Genomic DNA, 17942 nt, shown 5'->3' with positions numbered 1-17942 from the left:
TGTCAATGCAATAAGTTGGAAACTGTTAGCCTGAAAGAGGATGATGACCCTTTCAGGGTTCTTCCCAGGTTTCTCCAGCATAGCTTGTAATTCCTGGGAGATCATTTGAGCCGTGCAGAGACCCTTCTTAGTCAGAGTCAAAATATTTTTCTGCCTTTGTTGTGGCTCTCCAAATACATAAAATGTGGAGTTTCCTTTTGTTCCACCTCCACCCCTGGCTGGGGAGGGTGCCAGAGGAGGCTTTCATTCATGGGATTACAGATTTTCCAACCATATACTGTACCGGAAAGAATAACAATTGGGATTGACTTCTCCCTACCATACCCTCTTCAGTTTTAAGAGCCATCGGTTCCCTCAGTGCATCATACTGTGCAAATTCATCTTACCCATTTACATCATAGCTCAATTTGGCTGACAAGTTCCTCTCCCCTGTTTTAAATCATGACAGTATTGATAATGCAGACCAAAATGAAGAGCGTAGAAGAAATCCAGAGTTCTGGGTTCTCTTGCAGCTCCTTCATTAACCTGAAATCCAGCTTGGGCAAACAATTGGATTTTGTTATCCCATGATTTACTTTGAAGTTGGTGTCGAGCAGTAAACCAGCTCTAAGAGAGATGCAAACCTCAGCCACATTTACAACAAACCCTTTAGAAGTTCAAATAGGTAGTGCTAACAGTAAGGAAATATGGAATGACACCTGAAGGAGGGAGATTTCAAAGCAGGACCTTCGGTAAGGTTCTGATTTTAATCAGAAATTCCTCACAATTTCAGCCCCTCAGTTTTTCAGATGTAGATTCTTCTAAACCCAATTTCTGTCAATTTGTCTTTCTCAAAACATACAAATATGAAGTCCAAGAGAGAAGACCAGGAAAAACTTGCTGTACTACTACAGCATGCAGTTTACTCCTGACTTAGCAGGAGTTCTATAGAATCACAGAATAGTTAGGGTTGGAAAGGACCTTAAGAACATCCAGTTCCAACCCCCTGCCATGGGCAGGGACACCTCACACTAAACCAGGGCACCCAAGGCTCTGTCCAACCTGGCCTTGAACACTGCCAGGGATGGAGCATTCACAACCTCCCTGGGCAACCCATTCCCGTGCCTCACCACCCTCACAGGAAAGAATTTCTTCCTTATATCCAATCTAAACTTCCCCTGTTTAAGTTTTAACCCATTACCCCTTGTCCTATCACTACAGTCCCTAATGAAGAGTCCCTCCCCAGCATCCCTATAGGCCCCCTTCAGATACTGGAAGGCTGCTCTGAGGTCTCCACGCAGCCTTCTCTTCTCCAGGCTGAACAGCCCCAACTTCCTCAGCCTGTCTTCATACAGGAGGTGCTCCAGCCCCTGCTCATCCTCGTGGCCTCCTCTGGACTTGTTCCAACAGTTCCATGTCCTTCTGATGTTGAGGACACCAGAAGTGCACTATCACTGACTATCAAGCTGTTGTGTACTCCCTTCTGAAATATATGCCCCCTTTAACTAAAGGTCACATACTCTGGAGACAAGAAATTAAAATAATTAAAATTAAAAGCTGACATGATATCAAAAATCACAATATTGTTGCAGTTACACACCCATAAGAAGCTGAGGTTAAAACCACATTACTAATAGTGCTTTTGCAGAGAGCTTATGATCAATATATCTTGTTGAAATTCTTGCAAAGGATACCTGAAGAAAGGTATGAGGACCATTTGCAGCTTTCTGATGTCACTTTGCTCACTGTTTTGTGTTTCTGAGATAAGACTACTTTCTGAGAACCATACTAAATTCTTAGTATTATGCTATCACTAAGCTTCTCCCCCAGCCCCCCTGAACAAACAGGGTAGCTGTAGGGAGTCTAAGTTTGATTTGTATTTCTACACTAAAAAGCAACTGAGTAACTTCTGACCAGGTCTGTAATTCACTAAAATGATTTCAGTGCAAGGCTCCTCTTGCAGATGAGCTTCTCCCTCATTAAAAAAGGCACTTGTTTCTAAAGTTTTGAAAGAAGATAAAGCAGTTGGATGAAGAGCGAGTGATAAAGTGTGCTAGGTTAACTGATTCACTGATTTTACTCGGTGATTAACCTCTCTCCTAGGGAAGGGCTACAACTGCATGAGTGAGAGGTCATGCTCTTACTCCTTCTGACTCAATGAACCTTGAATTCTCCAAGAGCCACTGGCTCATGGCCTTCCTCCCCCATATACAAAGGAGAAGGAGAACTTCACAGGCAGCTTTTGATAGCTCCCTTCAAATCCCCAGTTAGAACTGCTTTGGTTTTGGTCAGCATGGCTGCTTAACACACTTCACTTCCTCTCTCCCACTCTTGCCTCCCCAGATCCCAGAAAAAATCCATTCTTAATCCATGGCTTTACGCAATCTGTCTCTACATGGACCCTGCAAATATTCACAAGGCACTTGTTAAGAAGGGATAGGCCAGGTGGAGAGAGGGAAACAGGGCAGGACAATGCCCCCATCAGAGCAACAGCCTCTTGACAGACTTCAGAACATCATTGCAAAGAACGCAGCATTGGCTTTCTGACTGACCCAGTCAGGCACTGCACAGCCCAACCAGCTATCACTCCGGGCTCCACGAGGGCTCAGTCAGCACTTGCATTTGTTCATATCTAGTCCGTGTGCCCAGTCTTAGAAATTTATATTTCTTGTAAAATAAAACTGCCTGTACAGCAGTGTAGTGACAGGTGTCACACAGGGTGCATTCGGCTAAGAGAAAACTTGACAGAACCCGCACGTAGCACCATCTACTTCTGAAAGAACAGGGGGCTGACAATGGTTTATTTATCACACAGTCTTGTCAGAGCATGAGAACTGTTTCTGAGGTTCCAACATGCAAGAGTGGTGCCAGTAACCCAGCAAAGTCACAGGCTCCTCTCAGCCTCTTAAAAACTTTTCCTGCTGATGTTGTTCTTTTCACCAGGAGCAAGATGAAAGCTGAGACCAGGATTCAAACCCAGGGCTCTGCCAGCCATTCTAAGTGAAAGCCCAGGAGCCCTGACTAAAGCAGCAAGCAGCATTGTCTAGAAACCAGACACATTAAGATGACTACATGTTGACATGCACACCAGCTTCAAGGAGCTCAGATTATTGCTTTGCTCTCCCCTTCTCCTATACATAATAACTATTGGTATTAAAGACAGTTCACTAGACCATATGTTTGGTGTAATAGCACGAACTATTTTCAATCTGAGCTTAGTTAAAACGGCAGATGGTATCTCAAGGAGCAAGCTGACCCCATTATCAGACCCATAGGGAGTTAAGGCAGCAGCCAGCAGTGGAGCCAGCCAAACGCCTGAGCTGAGGCCAGCTAAGAAGCCAGCCAGGCAAATCCAAAGCTGCTGGAAAAATACATTCTGGAGCATGGCGTCTGGGACCCCAAGCTACCGCGCACACCCTGCTGCACTGGCTATGGGTGTTGGCTTCAACAGAGCAGAGCAGAAGAGAGAGTGGTCAGGGAAAGGAAGCTAGGCTGGAGTTACCTAAGAGGCCTATTGACTTTCTAATGACTTTGTGACTTGGAAGCAGAAGGTATGTTTATAGGACATAATCTCCTCTTTTACAGTAAAAGGCTTTTACAAGGAAAGGATATACCCTTACAGAAGCAGAGAGGGCTAGAAGAGGCAGCACAAGAAAAGTTAGATGTACCTGTCTCCTTAAAGTCTCTACAAGCCTTGCAAAGTATATTTTTCAGTTACTTTTGAGCATAATTGCTCTTTAAAGCCAACAGACAGAAAGACTTAGGAAAAACACAGCCTTCACCACCAAAAGCATCTGTGACCAGCGTGAAGAAGCATGAGCCTTAAACATGAGAAGATGAGCTAAGCATATTCAGTACCGGTGGGTTAATCGCTTACATTGTTACGCTGAAGAGCTGACCTGTTCTCAGGAAGGTAAGACTACCTAATGCATAAAGCCTGGCAATGCCCAAGTAAATACTGATGGAATTAAGAAGTCACAATCTTGGATTTATATTTACAAAAATCCTATCCTTTCTTTACCCACAACAGCTACAAAATGAGAATGCAAATAAGAATCTTGGGAAGCTGAGAAGTAGATAGGAATATCTGTTACATCTTGGGATCAAAACATGGTGCTAAGCCCACAGCCACTTTTAAGTGTATATAGCTTTTCTCCAGACATAATGCCTGTCCAAGCACTGAGACTGAGTTTTGGATACAGCTCCCATTCTAAGGGAACACAAGATGATTAAGACACAAGACAGCAGCCTGCAAGCAGAAAGGAAAGAGTTCTGAGCCTACAGCAGAAGAAAAGAAATGGCTCTTAGAAAGTTTTTCAGAAGATTGCCAGCACTTGCAGTGTTTCAGGTTGCAGTGAATTGGTACAGATCAGGTGAAGCAGATTCTCACACCCTTGTAAAAGCTTGCAAAAACCATCACACGCTTACGTAAGATATGTTCATTACACATGAAGATTAACAATAATTAATGGAACAGCAGCACGGAGATCAACCTGGTGTTGCTAAGCTTAAGAAGGGTGACAAACAGTCATGACTCTATCAAAACTGGGAAACAAGGCACAGGGAATAGGCGAGATTTCATTTCCCTTGAGAACTCAAGCAAAAATCCCCTAATTCAGTTACAGAGATGTAACGTGTTTGTCCTGAGATACCCATTACCCCTGTTTGCTCTCCAGTGATAAGGCCCCCCAGTTTTCAGTCCTTTACAGCACTGTATTCTCCTCAGAAGTCAGGAAATCTCACCAAGCCAGGGTCTCCTGATGCTTACAATTAGAAAAACATATTAAAGAATCTTGTCACCGAAGTTTGTTTCTATTAGAAGTTCCAGGTAACTGCAAATCAAATACAAAAGATAACAGGATATTTCTGTGCAAAGGGAGGAATGTAACAGAAAACTTTCCTGCTGTCAGAAACGCTCGTTTTAATCATTAGTACTTTGGCAAGAAAACACGTGTGCACATACACGCAAGTGTAACATTTCTCTGGAAGTCTGATCTCTTGTCCTTCAGACCAAATAAAAAACAAAGAGCAGGCCAACTTCTGACGAGCATCTGCACCAAAGTTAAAGTTGAGCTCTTGTGTTGAAAGACCGTAGCTATTTAAAACAAGTAGTTTACAAGGCAGTGAAATAAACTTTAGGTAAATGGTGGCAACTGTTGCTTTGGCGTAGAAGAGGCTACCATGGTTTAGAAAGAGTGCTGCTGTTTGCTGCTCATGAGACCAAGGGGAGAACACCATCATCCGGAGGACACTAAGGCTTCTGACAGGAGAGAGATAGATCTGTTAGACCAGAGGAACAGCAGCCTTAAGTAAGCAGTAATCAGAAGCAGCTGAAGAGATGGTTTCCTGTTAGCAAAAAGTCATCAAGAGTCTCTATCATTGCAGACTGACTACTGATCCTTTACCTGGGGATAAAGCATGTAAACCAGAATTGAAACACTGGGATGTTTCACGTGGCACACAGTGAAGTACCACCACAGAGGGGTGGGAGCCGCGCAAACCTGGAAGAGCATCTGGGAATGTGGCAATCCATCTGGGAGTACATCACTGGTTTATGCACATTTATGTTATGTAGCATATAGAACACACTAGCACTCTGCAGACTTTTACTACTAAAAAGGCAGGGGATCAGACCTGTCTCCAAGTTCCTCATTTATGGCAACACCCAAATGTGGAAGAATCTCCTTGAAGATGCAGAATGAATTGGACCTGGTGGAGTGTAATCATGAGTTTCCTTCTGCTGAAGTGACAGATTTTAGGACAAAGATAATCAGCTTGTATTTGTTGATACTATTTGCAATGGAGAATAAGTGATCATCAAATCACTTGCAGTAGGGTAAGACATGAGTCAGTATGAAAACACTGGTGTAAAAGCAGATAAAAGGAGCTATTTATTACAGATTATAGCATTTCAGCTTGATTTCCATTGATCCTAGCAATTGCCATGCTTGTTAGAAAAGGAAACATTCTCTTGTATTTTCCCAGATAATCAAAGGCTACCTATAAGTAGTCTTATGAGCAATAGTAGAACACCACTGGTTCTACCTCCCTTTAAAGGGTTTTTTTCCACATTTCCATGTACCCTTGATTACTCTGCTTCCACAAAAATAATAATTAAAAAACATATATTGGAGGACTCCACTCTCTTGTGAGGAAGCTGCAATTGTACAATGAACCATCAGGAGAGCTTTAGATGCTCCTCTGGCTCAACTGCACGTAGACCACACATCCATCCAGCTGTACAAAGCAATCATGGAAAACTAAAGATCCACCCGAACACGTACACTAGCAATGAATGGGCCCTGAAGGATTTGATGAATGAAAAATATTGTGAACTTACATTTGATTTCCACTGTTTAGGGAATAAGGCTGACCTTTTGGTTACCATGCAACCTAGGAAAATGGGAATGAGAAAGCGTGTGTCACTCTAACGCAGGGCTTGAGTCAGCTATTGCTCAGCATCTTATGGACTGTCTGCTGTCTGGATACACATTCCGATTTGAAGCTGGTCCCCTGCCAAGGAAATGAAATGAAGTCCAAACTATTTCTTCCTGTAAATAGGATTAAGGAACTTTAAAAGAAAGAAAACATTCTATCGTTTTGATATACCACTACAAAAATCAGCTAAAACACAGGAAATAATACTTGGGCTAACAAAGACAAATGACTTGTAAGTACAAAGGGCCTACAGAGAATCAGATTCTCTCATCAGTTTCAACAGGGGATAAATTCCCATCAAAATTCAAGAATCAGAGCCTAATATAAAATGAGAAATGCTGATTGAGCTGTACAAATCACCAAGATGAATAAGTGAGGCATTTCACCATGCACAAAAGCTAGTTATTGTATATGCAATGAAACAATCTAGGCAGAAAATGATGTTCCAACTGCAAACTATCATACACTGTGCTCTCACTCTTCTTCCTTACAAAGGCAAAAAGATGACTGAACCTGTTTTATAGCTGCAGTAAGAACTTCCAAGTAAATAATCAATGCATGCAGAGAACTAACGTAGAAGTATATGAGATGGATGCAAATCTGCATTTGCAAGTGACCTCTATTGTGTCTGCTAAGTATGAATGAATCAATGAGATTCTTTGTATGTGCATTTTCACAACAGTGGTTTTGTCAAGCTTCACTAAATTGTTTTATCTGTATATACACACTGCACTTGTAAATGGAACTGCTAAGAGCAGGGCTAGATACCAATCCTAGCTACCTACTCAGCCTAGAAAGGTGCTAATAAAGTTCTTCCTTCAGCTGAGGTGTCTGTCGTCAAGACTTCATTTATTAAAAGCAGCCAAACACCTATGGGAGTTCTCATCACTTCCAAAAACCATATTCTGGAGAGAGCACAAAGAAATCAACCACACTGAAGAGATGCAAAGGGCACAGAGTGATTTAGCGCTGAAGGAATTAACTGTCCTCTTTATAGCCAAAGGAAACCCTGTGAAGTGTAATTTAGGCAGAACATAGAGTTTGTATCAACATTTATCACTTGAAATTTCATGCTCAGGGTGAACACTGTGTTCCTCCTAACAGAAGCAGTTACCCATCAGGGGCTTTGATATCAAGACAGTGGTCACTTCACTTACATATTACTTCAGGCTTTGCTTTGCAATTGACTTATGCTGCCTTATGGCCATTTCTGCTAAACACACCTTTCTCCTTCTGTAAGCCTCAGACTTTGTCACAAATTAGGGTGTTTGCTGAAACTAGATGGCAAATTTACAGTCGATTAATGGCTCAGATGTTACAGTTTCTTTTCACACAAAAGGTTTTTGTGCATGTACATTATATGGGGAGTAATTTGATATAAATTAATGGCTAATAGTTATGTTAATTTAAAAAAATGGATTTTAAGGTGTTTTCAGTACATTGCAACTCCACTGGATTTCTCTCCTTCATTTTTTGCAGTGAAATCAGTGCCAAAAAGTAACCCAGTACAAAAAATCGGATGCAATTCCAAGGTAGCCAAGGTCCTCAAGTAGGAAAACATCACTCATGGCATTAAAATGCAATTTTTAATAAAACAGCTTTCCTTCTTAAGTAGCTCCTTCACTCCAGAAGCAATCTGATTTGCAGATGAATGTGTGAAACAGTGAAAGACTTTAGGAGAATCTCCAATACTAATTGTCAACTTTTCAGCAATTCAGCTGAATTTCAGGGTTGATCACTTGATACCCACAAACAGGAGAACAGGATCTTAGCCAGGAGCCTCTAAATAGTACAGACATTTGTGCACTTTCACAAGGCAGGTAAAGACCTACATTATGTTGCTAATTAATTTTATATTTCCTTTGGCTACCCAGAGAAACCTGGAGTTGTTCAGCATTCACTGAATGATGGGGGGTTGCCAAGTATTCAGGTATGCTATGAGCAGAACGAGCCAAAATAACTGAGATCATGCTTTCAGTAATACCTACAGGGAAAAAGTCAAATTCAAAGCAAGTACATGCAAAGCAAATACACATATATATGAGGCAGATAGGAGCACCAAAGAACTCAGGACATTTAAAAACATGTAAAAACCTTAAAACTAACATTAGTCCAGAACTAAGACAGCAAACCCAAGAATAGAGTTCATTGATAGCAAGTACCAGCTTTATCCAAAGAGAAATATTTCAAAGAAATTGAGGACAAAACACTAACCTGAACAACTTGCAAAAGATGAAAGATGTGGCTTGTGCTGCGCACACACTGTCCAAATGGGTTACTTAAGACTAAACTGATTTTTGTAATTGAGCATGGCACGATAAGCCAAACTTTCCTACATACCTATACTGTCTAGGTGTGATGCCCTGAAGAGAAATAGATGCCGTGAGGCAGGACATTAAACAGAATATTTTTACCTTCAAAGCTGCTTCCCTGTACCCTTTTAACCTGCACAGTCTTCTTTGTTTTCCTTAAGAAGATCTTGTAATTTAATTGAGGAACATCTGTGATCATATAAACCCTAAAGATACTTAAGAAGCTCTGATTACCATACACAAGTATGCTCTTTCCTCTTCACCGATCAGCATAAAGCAACAGCATCTTACTTGAGTCTCAGGACACCAATGAAAGCCAGCACTGTTTTCTTTGCCAGCAAACAAAGGAATCTGTTCAGCTGACAGTAAATGGGTATCATTTTTTAACCACAACATGAGATATCGGATACCAAACTACTTTTTCTCCCCACAAAGACTTAAACCACTAATCCTTTCCTCTATTTATGCAGCTTTTTTCATCACAAGATACTACAAAACTTTACAGCTGACGTGCATTTCAATGCACAGTTGTCTGGAGAGCAGTGAAGGGTGGATCTGCACTGCTGTCATGTATCAAGAGATTACCAACATTCAGGTAAGTGCACCGATATCTGCACATTTTTTCCCCTATATGTTTTGTTTCTGGCTTTGGAAGTGGAAATTTCCTATTCTGAATAATATCAGAAGGCTTCAATTGCACTTAAAACAAAGCAAACAAAAAACCCAACATATTTTTATGCTGTTTCTTTTAGTGGGACTATAACAGGTTCCTGTTCACCTCATTTTAATCCATACTTTCCGCCCAAACAGAATTTGAACTTACAGAATGTCATTCAAGTTTGTCATCAGTCTATTATGTTGAGGCTCAAATCTGCCTCTCACTTTAGATAAAGAATGTTTCAGATACAAACACATCACAGATGCACAAACAGCTATGAATTTTCTCTGTTAACTTCTGATGACACATCTGCTCAGTAAGGATTTGCTGAGCTGCCTTTTTTAAGGTTACTTAGATGAAGCAAACACTACTTAGAAGAAGTGGAATGAGATGTTATTTAGCCAAGAACTATCAGGTTAGAGGTTATCCAAAATAGCAGATCTTTATTTACAGCTTCACATTTCCTGTCAGAAATCTGATCAAAAATTACAGCCAGGTTTTCCTCCACTCCCAGGAGATGTATTCATTCTTTTCACCTTTGTTTCATATGATCCCACATCAAGTACAGAAATCATGCACTGACTCTAGTAGAGCCATGCAGCTGTCTAAGAATAAACTGTGGATCTATTGCTTATAAAGGTATATTATTACTAAGGAGATTCTAATTTTTCTATCCTAAACCACTCCCCAGATGATTTTCAGGGTCAATACAGTAATAATTTTGACACCAACTCAGTACCATGCTATATAGGACATCCCCATCTGGACTGCAGCAGGACTACCACAGGGATCTCCACTCATAAAATGCTAATTCAGAGCTTTTGTTTGGAAACCCTTACAGATGCAGATGTACAGGTAGCAATTTTGTTCATAGTTCAACAGCCAGTTCTGCTGTGTTGGGAAGTAGGTTAAGATACAGAAAATCCACCTCACCATTAATTCTTTAAAAGGGGTTACAGTTTTAAGTTGCCTCCTTTAACCATTTATCCCAATCAGTGTTGCAGCATATTTTCATAAATAACTATATCCTTCAAAAGAAAAGGAAAAAAAGACTCCAAACTACTATTTAATATTTGAATTTCGAAGGGTTTGGCTTTTAATGTAAGCAATTAAAGAATTAGCATCTTATCCGGCCAAATATTGCAAGTCACCATTTTAAAATGGCATTGATCATATATTGTTGAAATTGTCTTTAAGTGGTATAATTCTATTCAATGGAAAGAACTTAATTCTTGTTTAGGTAATGTGTAGGTTCAACTATCTTCATATTATTTTATGAACTAAAAGCCAAAAATCTCTTAATTGCTAAGAAACAGGATGCAGGAATAAGGTTCCATATGTCTCATATCCTGCATGATCCGCTGCTGTTCAAGCCTTTTGCATAGCGGTTCCAGACTTTAAATGAGAGGGCCAGTGTTAACAAGATGCAATTCAACTACACGTGTTCAGAGACATGAATAACCACCTGAGACAAACGGCCTTGAAATTACACGTTTACGGGAAAATAGGTAAGTTGTGTATTAAAACACACAAAATCCTGCTTTATGGTCCCCAAAGTAAGGGATATAAATGTGCAAGTGCACAGAACATTTGCATCGTTCTGCCCATGGTCTGCTACACTGCAATGCAAGTCTGGGCTTCAGGCAACTGTGTTCCTATGCCAAAATTGTATGGAATGCACAAAAAGGTCAAGGCAAGGAATTTATGTGTTTTGTAGTTGGAAATTACGGGAAAGAGAACTTGGCTCCTCCTGGCATTGCACAGGTGTAGTTAACTGAGAGCATCCCGTGGGTCAGGCTTTTCCAATCAAAATTCCACTTTATCAGAAGCAATGGCCCTGGGCATGGGATTATTAGAATGGAAAAGATAGCTCAGTCTGCAGAGAGAAACTCAGGGATTGCCTCGCCTCTCTTTGCATCATCTTTCCATCAGTAGAGTCTAGACTTTATCTTAGAGGACCATTATCAGAAAGAAAGATAATTAATGATGAAATATTTAATTTATGCATGTGGAAAAAAACCCTAAAGAACATTAAGTTTCCATTTGGTTATGCTCTTCAATGGAACAAAACCACTCAAAAATCATAGAATCATCACAGACTAGTTTGGGATGGAAGGGACCTTAAATCTCATCCAGTTCCAATCTCTGGCCTTGAACACTGCCAAGGATGGGGCAGCCACAGCTTCTCTGGGCACCCTGTGCCAGTGCCTCAGCACCCTCACAGGGAAGAGCTTCTGCCTAATCCCATCACAGGAAGTATCATTTGACCTCTTGATTGCATAATGAGTAAAATGTTTCAGAAGCTAAATGGAATCGCTCATCGGTCATCCTGCTGAGACTGTGCTACGTGTAAGAGAACCAGGCTCAGCACAGCTGCTTTAATTTGTTAAACTAAGAGATGAGACACAGCAGCAGATTTAAAATGCTGAGGCTGCCAGAGCAATACAAGTCAGCAGAATACAGTGCTGTTCTAGAGAAGGGGGCTTCATCTTACCTGAGATTTAAATGAACATTAGGAGCTATATGCTATATGCCAAAGCACATTATCACAAACATGTACAGTAACGTTACCACGTAGGGACTGCACAGCAATGACTCATTGCTGAAGCTATGCTATAAATACATCTTATGATATATTGACAGAAGCTATCCTATCAATGTATCCTGTCCTAGAAATATCTGCCAAAAAAGGGACAGGACGACAAGAACAGGAGATGGCACAACATGAAGCAAAATGGATGACAGTCGGAATGAAGGAAATGTGAGAACACACAGTAGGAAAAAGAGAAGGAATGAGAAGAAGCGATCTAGATGATTCCCAAAGATAAGCACTGGGCTGACTCTGAGCAGCTGTCAGCTCCATGGGACTGTTGATTTTTTGTGCTTTCAATATTATGTCCGTGAAAAACACTACTCCGCATTCTTGCTGCTTCTTGGGAATTAAACACAGTAACAAATGTTACAGCATCCAAATTAAGGAATGAGTTTTTCCTTTTGACCAAAATAAATGCCTAAGAAATCCTCCAGGATTAGTGGCAGCTCATGAAAAAGAGTGTCCCAACAACGGCTTTCCAAAGCAACACATTCAGCTTTGTTTGCGGGCAAAGCAGCAGTCTTTCCACGATACAGCATGTGCTACTCAAGTAGTCATCTGTCAATGCATGGAAAGTTACGAGAGTCTGGACAGCACAGTGGTGGGTAATGCAATACAGATGATTTCACCTTTAGGTCTCCAGTTCAAAAAAATTCAGCCCAAAAAGTGTCATCACCTGATAGTTTTTACTACTTCTATTTACAGTACAAAATTTCCCAGAGGGCCAAACCAAGATCAAGACTTTCTCTCTGCTGCCTCCCTCCTTGTGCTAGGCATTGTGTCAATATGAAGGAACAGACCCTTCTCCAGATCCCAGATTGTAAACAGACTACAGATACAAAGGGAAAAAGCACAGGAGTCTAAACCACATTGTTGAAATCCAGTGAGTCAGACATAAAAGGATTCTGATCCTGAGCTGATGACATTCTTACTTGTGCTTTTGTTGTGTTGGGATAGCTTCTCCCCCTCCGCTCCCCGAAAGCAAAACACACACATGTGCGGCATGATCTGAGGTCCAGCATACACCAGCCATAGCGGACAAGTGCACAGTTTTCATTTAGCCCATGTGGAATAGTGCGAGTACCTCCCAGGAGCGCTGCACTGTGTGTAGGCTGTAGAGATGATCTGTGTGCATGGGGAGCGCATCCAGGACTCCCAGACATCCAGCAACCTAGACTGAGCCACCACTTGGAGTGCCTGGAAATCCTAGGCAAAGGTTTAAAGAACCCCAAAGCTCATTTTCACCTAGACAATGTATCCATATCCAATATAAAACAGTGAGAAAGGAGCCTTTCTTCATGATTTGATTAAAAGGAGCAGGTATCTCTGCTCCCACTCTGCTCTCCTAATAACAGACCTATGATTAAAATGATACATAACATCAGTAAGGAAACCTTTGCATGAATTCTGCTCTGACTCTAGAGATGACCTTCCCAGGTCAAGCTGGCAGGTTGGGCAGGAATCCTGCTGGAGCTTAGATCATAGTATCCACCAAGCACCTCTCCTGGCTGCCAAGCTCATTCATTCTAGACAATTACACCCTTTTCTCAGTAAAATAATAATTTTAGGAGTGTCAGAAAAGGAGGAAAGCCTCAAAGAGGAGGGAGCCCATCCAGAATAAAGCATCAACAACATCAAAGAGCTCTGGGTTATCTCCTTATACATAACTCACTATATTACATCTCGATGTTATCAACTGCCTCATCTCACCATTCCGCAATAAAACCCAGTTATTCTCTCACTACGATTCTATTTCTACTGTAAATCTTTTCAATTCTGACATCTTCACTAGGGACTAAACATGTGACCTTATCTAACTTAAATCTGGTATTAATTCTAACAAGAAAAAAAGTGGTTTATGAAATTCAGGAGCTTAGGGTAACTGGGGGGATATAGGTCTGCCTCGGGGGGGAGCATATGGGTTTAATTTTCCCTGTATTTTATGCCAAATTCTGAGGACTACAGTAATGTTTTGCTATAGGGCGGCACAAAACTGTAATTCCAAATCTTGCCTAGAAGAATCAGGGTTCTGAATGCTGCAACGGGCGAGAGATATTCAGAACAGTTGAACAACAGTTGCAAAACCTTCCATAGGCTTGATTTATTTACAAGCTTTTTCACGTAATTGCAGAACCTTTAGAAAAGGTAACAGCCTTTTTATTTGAAGAACATGCCCTTATTATGAAATACAGATAAAGCCCACTTCTGCTGCCAGTTATGCTGTTGAAGTGTGAAATGAAGTTCAAGAATTTAAGCTGCTATGACTGTAAGTCTAAAAATTGATCCCTTATTGGACCTTTGAGATAATTTGTCAAAAAACTTTGACTCTTCAACAGGAAACCTCTGCACTTCGACAAGGAGGATCCCCCCATTCTAAATATCTTATCTTTCTAACCATACAGTTTTCTCTCTTCCTTACACAATTGTTAACATGCCATTTGTGGTTTTGATGACTGCCCTGCTAAGCACCAAACCAATACTTTCACAGACTTCACTAAAGCATGCGTATGTGAACAATATATCCCTCTGTATGTGCACACTGGCATTTTTTGGTTTCCTCCATTTGCATCAAGTTTATCAACACTGATGGAAACAAAAGGTGAATTTCACTTGGTGAGCACTACAAGTTAGAGGTGAGCATTTCAGGTCTCGGACTGAAGTGCTCTGTAAGATGCATCATGTGGAGACTTAACAGAATGACCCTAACTTGTACCCTTTGTAGAACACTCACAAAAAGCCTGGATTGAAGTCAGTCTACCTGCAGTGGGCAGGATGCTGCCAAAGAGCCCAAATTCACACAACTGTTACTTCGTTGATGGCAATGAGGTGTATCACAGGCAGATTTGGCTTAGAACGTGCATCAAGGAAGACGGTAAATTCCAGAGACGGTTGTAGCGCTGCATATACAGTGGGTTGTCCCTTTGTACTCACAATGTAAGACAAAAAATAACACCTTAATATAGGACAGGTGACCAGAAGCAAATGGACCGAGACCATATGATGGCCATTTAAACCACTGTCAAATTTGTGGGAATGAGAGAAAGAACTTTAAAATAGCAACGTTTGGTTTGCAGGTCTTTTCATATACTTCCTTCTGTACCTCAGGTGCAACACCTAAGAAAGCCTGATGATAGGACTTAATTCTGCAGCCAGTTTCACAAGCTACCATAGAAGCAGCCATGACCACTTCCATCAGGGAGCTGAACTGTCTCCAAGAGCAAGGTTTGCTATTGGTAGGAAAACTGATGAGACGTGGAGCACAACTCCTCCCATAAAAAAGTCCTGTGTCATGTCAAAGCCAAGCCATGCACTTTTTCCTACTGAAAGCAGACACATCTCAACCAATTCATGATTTATCAGAAACTTAGCTCAAAACACCAACATAATAACACTTCCAGAGGGAAGGACTCCTGACATGTTACCTCATCCCTGTGCCCACCAAAAACCCACCAAACAAGTGTAAGAAAGGCATCCTGCTGGACTATTAAAGAGCTTGGAGCCAACAGTCAACATATTAGGTAACCTCATTATCCACTGCCTAGTGCCAAAGGCAAAACAGGTGTGAGGATACCAAAGCAAAAGGAAAGCACAGCCTGTTAATAGAAATCTGCAGGTTTAAGGGCATTAAAATATTTCCAAATGTTCAGAGAAAAGCCTCACAGTGGAGCAGGAGCAGGCTTTTATAAATGGAAAATTAAAAGAAAAATGTGAATTGCTGGAAAGATGAATTATCTGTAAGACACAGCTTGTTCTTCCCCTTTTTGGGTTCAGACTGTTAACACTAAGACTTAAGGGCTTCGGTTTCATTTTGTTCCCCCTGTGAGGAACAGGAAAGAACAGTCACTATCTTTGGTGTGTCACATTAGGTTTATCATCACAGGGAATGGAGCACTGTTGCCTTTTTGCAGCTCCATAAATAAGATTGTTCAGCAGGAGAGCTCCTATCACAATTGCCCCTTTACTCCTTCAGCTTCCATTAGTCCACAATTTCCACTTCAGTTCTGGAAATAACTGCCATTAGAAACAACTGCTAACCAGTAGCAAAGCCTGGTGAAGCGAGTGAAATTACACAGCTGCAGAGGCAAAGTGAGAATCAAACCTTTTTCTTGAGCAACCACTACAATTAGATCCTGGAATCCGTATCTGGTGTATTGAAATGTCTGGGCAAGCTAATAGAGACTAGCAGAGTTCCAAAAGTCAGGGGTTTACAGCATCACTTTGATTCTCCACCACGTTTTCTCAAATACCGTCAGAATTCAGCTGAATTTGGGTTTGTGCATTCCCTCAGTCCCCACACATGAATTACACAATGCCCTTCTATTTACTACAAGGTACATAAACACCTGAACGTTGCTTTTAATGAGCAACATTCTTACAAGACTGAGAGCCTCAGATTTTTGTTATTAGTAACCACTTTCAAGAAAAAGACATCAGGTTCCAGAATTGCCATGTAAAAATATTTCGTTTTTTTACTCAAAACACAACTTATTTTCAACAAAATTTACTTCCACAGGCCACCTGCAGATGCTCCAAAACACGCTGATGGAATCGCAATTTCGGAGGATACCTGATGTTCAGAGCTTGTAGTACGAAGACCACGTATGGGTTTTATTTGTACATTTATTTGAGTGAAGCCATAGGATTTGCAGACTGGACTTCTACTGGAGGGAGTGCTTGTATATGAAGCACGATATATGCTATACCACTGAGAGTCAAAAATCTTGTAAGAATTATTTACTAGCACTTTAGATACTTTTTCACATTCACAACAATCCTGTCTAATCAGTCTTTAGCCACCATGGTCAACTGGTTGGCAAGTAGATACATACAGAAAGTGAAGGACAAAAGGGGAAGGGAGGAAAGAGGGAAGCTCTAACCATTCAGACCAAAAGCTCACCTACCCCAGTACAGACTGGATGCTAACTGATAGGCAAGGGAAGAAACAAACAGGAATGGGACCAGCGAGCAAGTGTGTGAATGATTAGCAGAATGGCAGAAGTTCTCAGTGTAACTGCTGGTATTTATACCCAGGACTCTCAGTCTTTCCAGTGCTCACTTTCCAATAGATCACAAGCTCCTGAATCATTTCATGAGCACAGTGCAGTCCGTGTCATCTCTGTGCTCTGACTATCTCAGTGATCACAGGGCTGGATGGACAGTATCCTGCTTAGTTAAAATAACATGGAAGATGTTTTGGCACGCAGACTCCCAGATTAAACTGGGAAGCTCTAGGGCAGGAAACTGCTCGCCACACACTTGCTCTCTTATACATGCACATATGCCCCTTTCAAATAGGTCTAGAGCTTTCCAAAACCTCATAGAAAATTGTTTCCCCCTTGGAAAAATTCCAGATTTAATATGCTTGGTTCATCTGTTGCTGTTCCTTATATCAGGAATGGATTTACACTGTGCTTCCTACAATCCAGAATACAGAAGTCTAACATATTACTTGTTAGCTCTCTGCAGGAGTGTGGTTTAGTGTTTTAAAGGGAAAATTCAGAACAAGGAAGCATGGCTCCTGACTGCAGCCATGTCTCTGATTGCCATGGATAGGTTTCTTGGGATTGTTTGCTGAAGTCATTTAGAAACACATTTTGCACATTCTTTCCTTGACTGTGAAAAACGTGAAAAATAATGATTTTGGAAGCTGCATTACCTACTCCTAAAGGCTTAAATTCACTGGTGGAAAAGGCTGTTGCAGCACAAAGTGAGTTCCTCTTGGTCAATTATTGAGCTGCGCTGGGCTTCTTACACAACCATTTGTGAAAAACTTGGAAGGAAATACTCTTTGAGCTTGTGATTCCTGACTGTGGCCCTCCTCATGGAACTATTCCCAGCAGGTATGTCTGCTATTTAACAGGCAAGCAACACAATTTCATTTAGCAGTTAACAAGAACAAAGTTTCCTAAACTTTTTCCACCCTTCCACTATCAATCTGCTCTGGCACAAGCCTACGTGTCAT

General features: G+C 41.1%; 1 protein-coding gene across 1 annotated transcript in view; it reads right to left on the bottom strand.

The window, feature by feature from the left end:
• ZDHHC15 (zinc finger DHHC-type palmitoyltransferase 15) overlaps positions 1-17942 on the bottom strand; it is a 97612-nt gene that overhangs the window by 67305 nt on the left and 12365 nt on the right. The window lies entirely within an intron of this gene.

Source organism: Pezoporus wallicus, unplaced genomic scaffold, assembly GCF_028554395.1.
Source record: "Pezoporus wallicus isolate ANWC-B61680 ecotype Strahan unplaced genomic scaffold, APGP_CSIRO_Pwel_v1 contig_8803, whole genome shotgun sequence".
NCBI lineage: Eukaryota > Metazoa > Chordata > Aves > Psittaciformes > Psittacidae > Pezoporus > Pezoporus wallicus.
The sequence above is the reverse complement of the archived record's forward strand: the minus strand, read 5'-3'. Positions and strand labels throughout refer to the sequence as shown.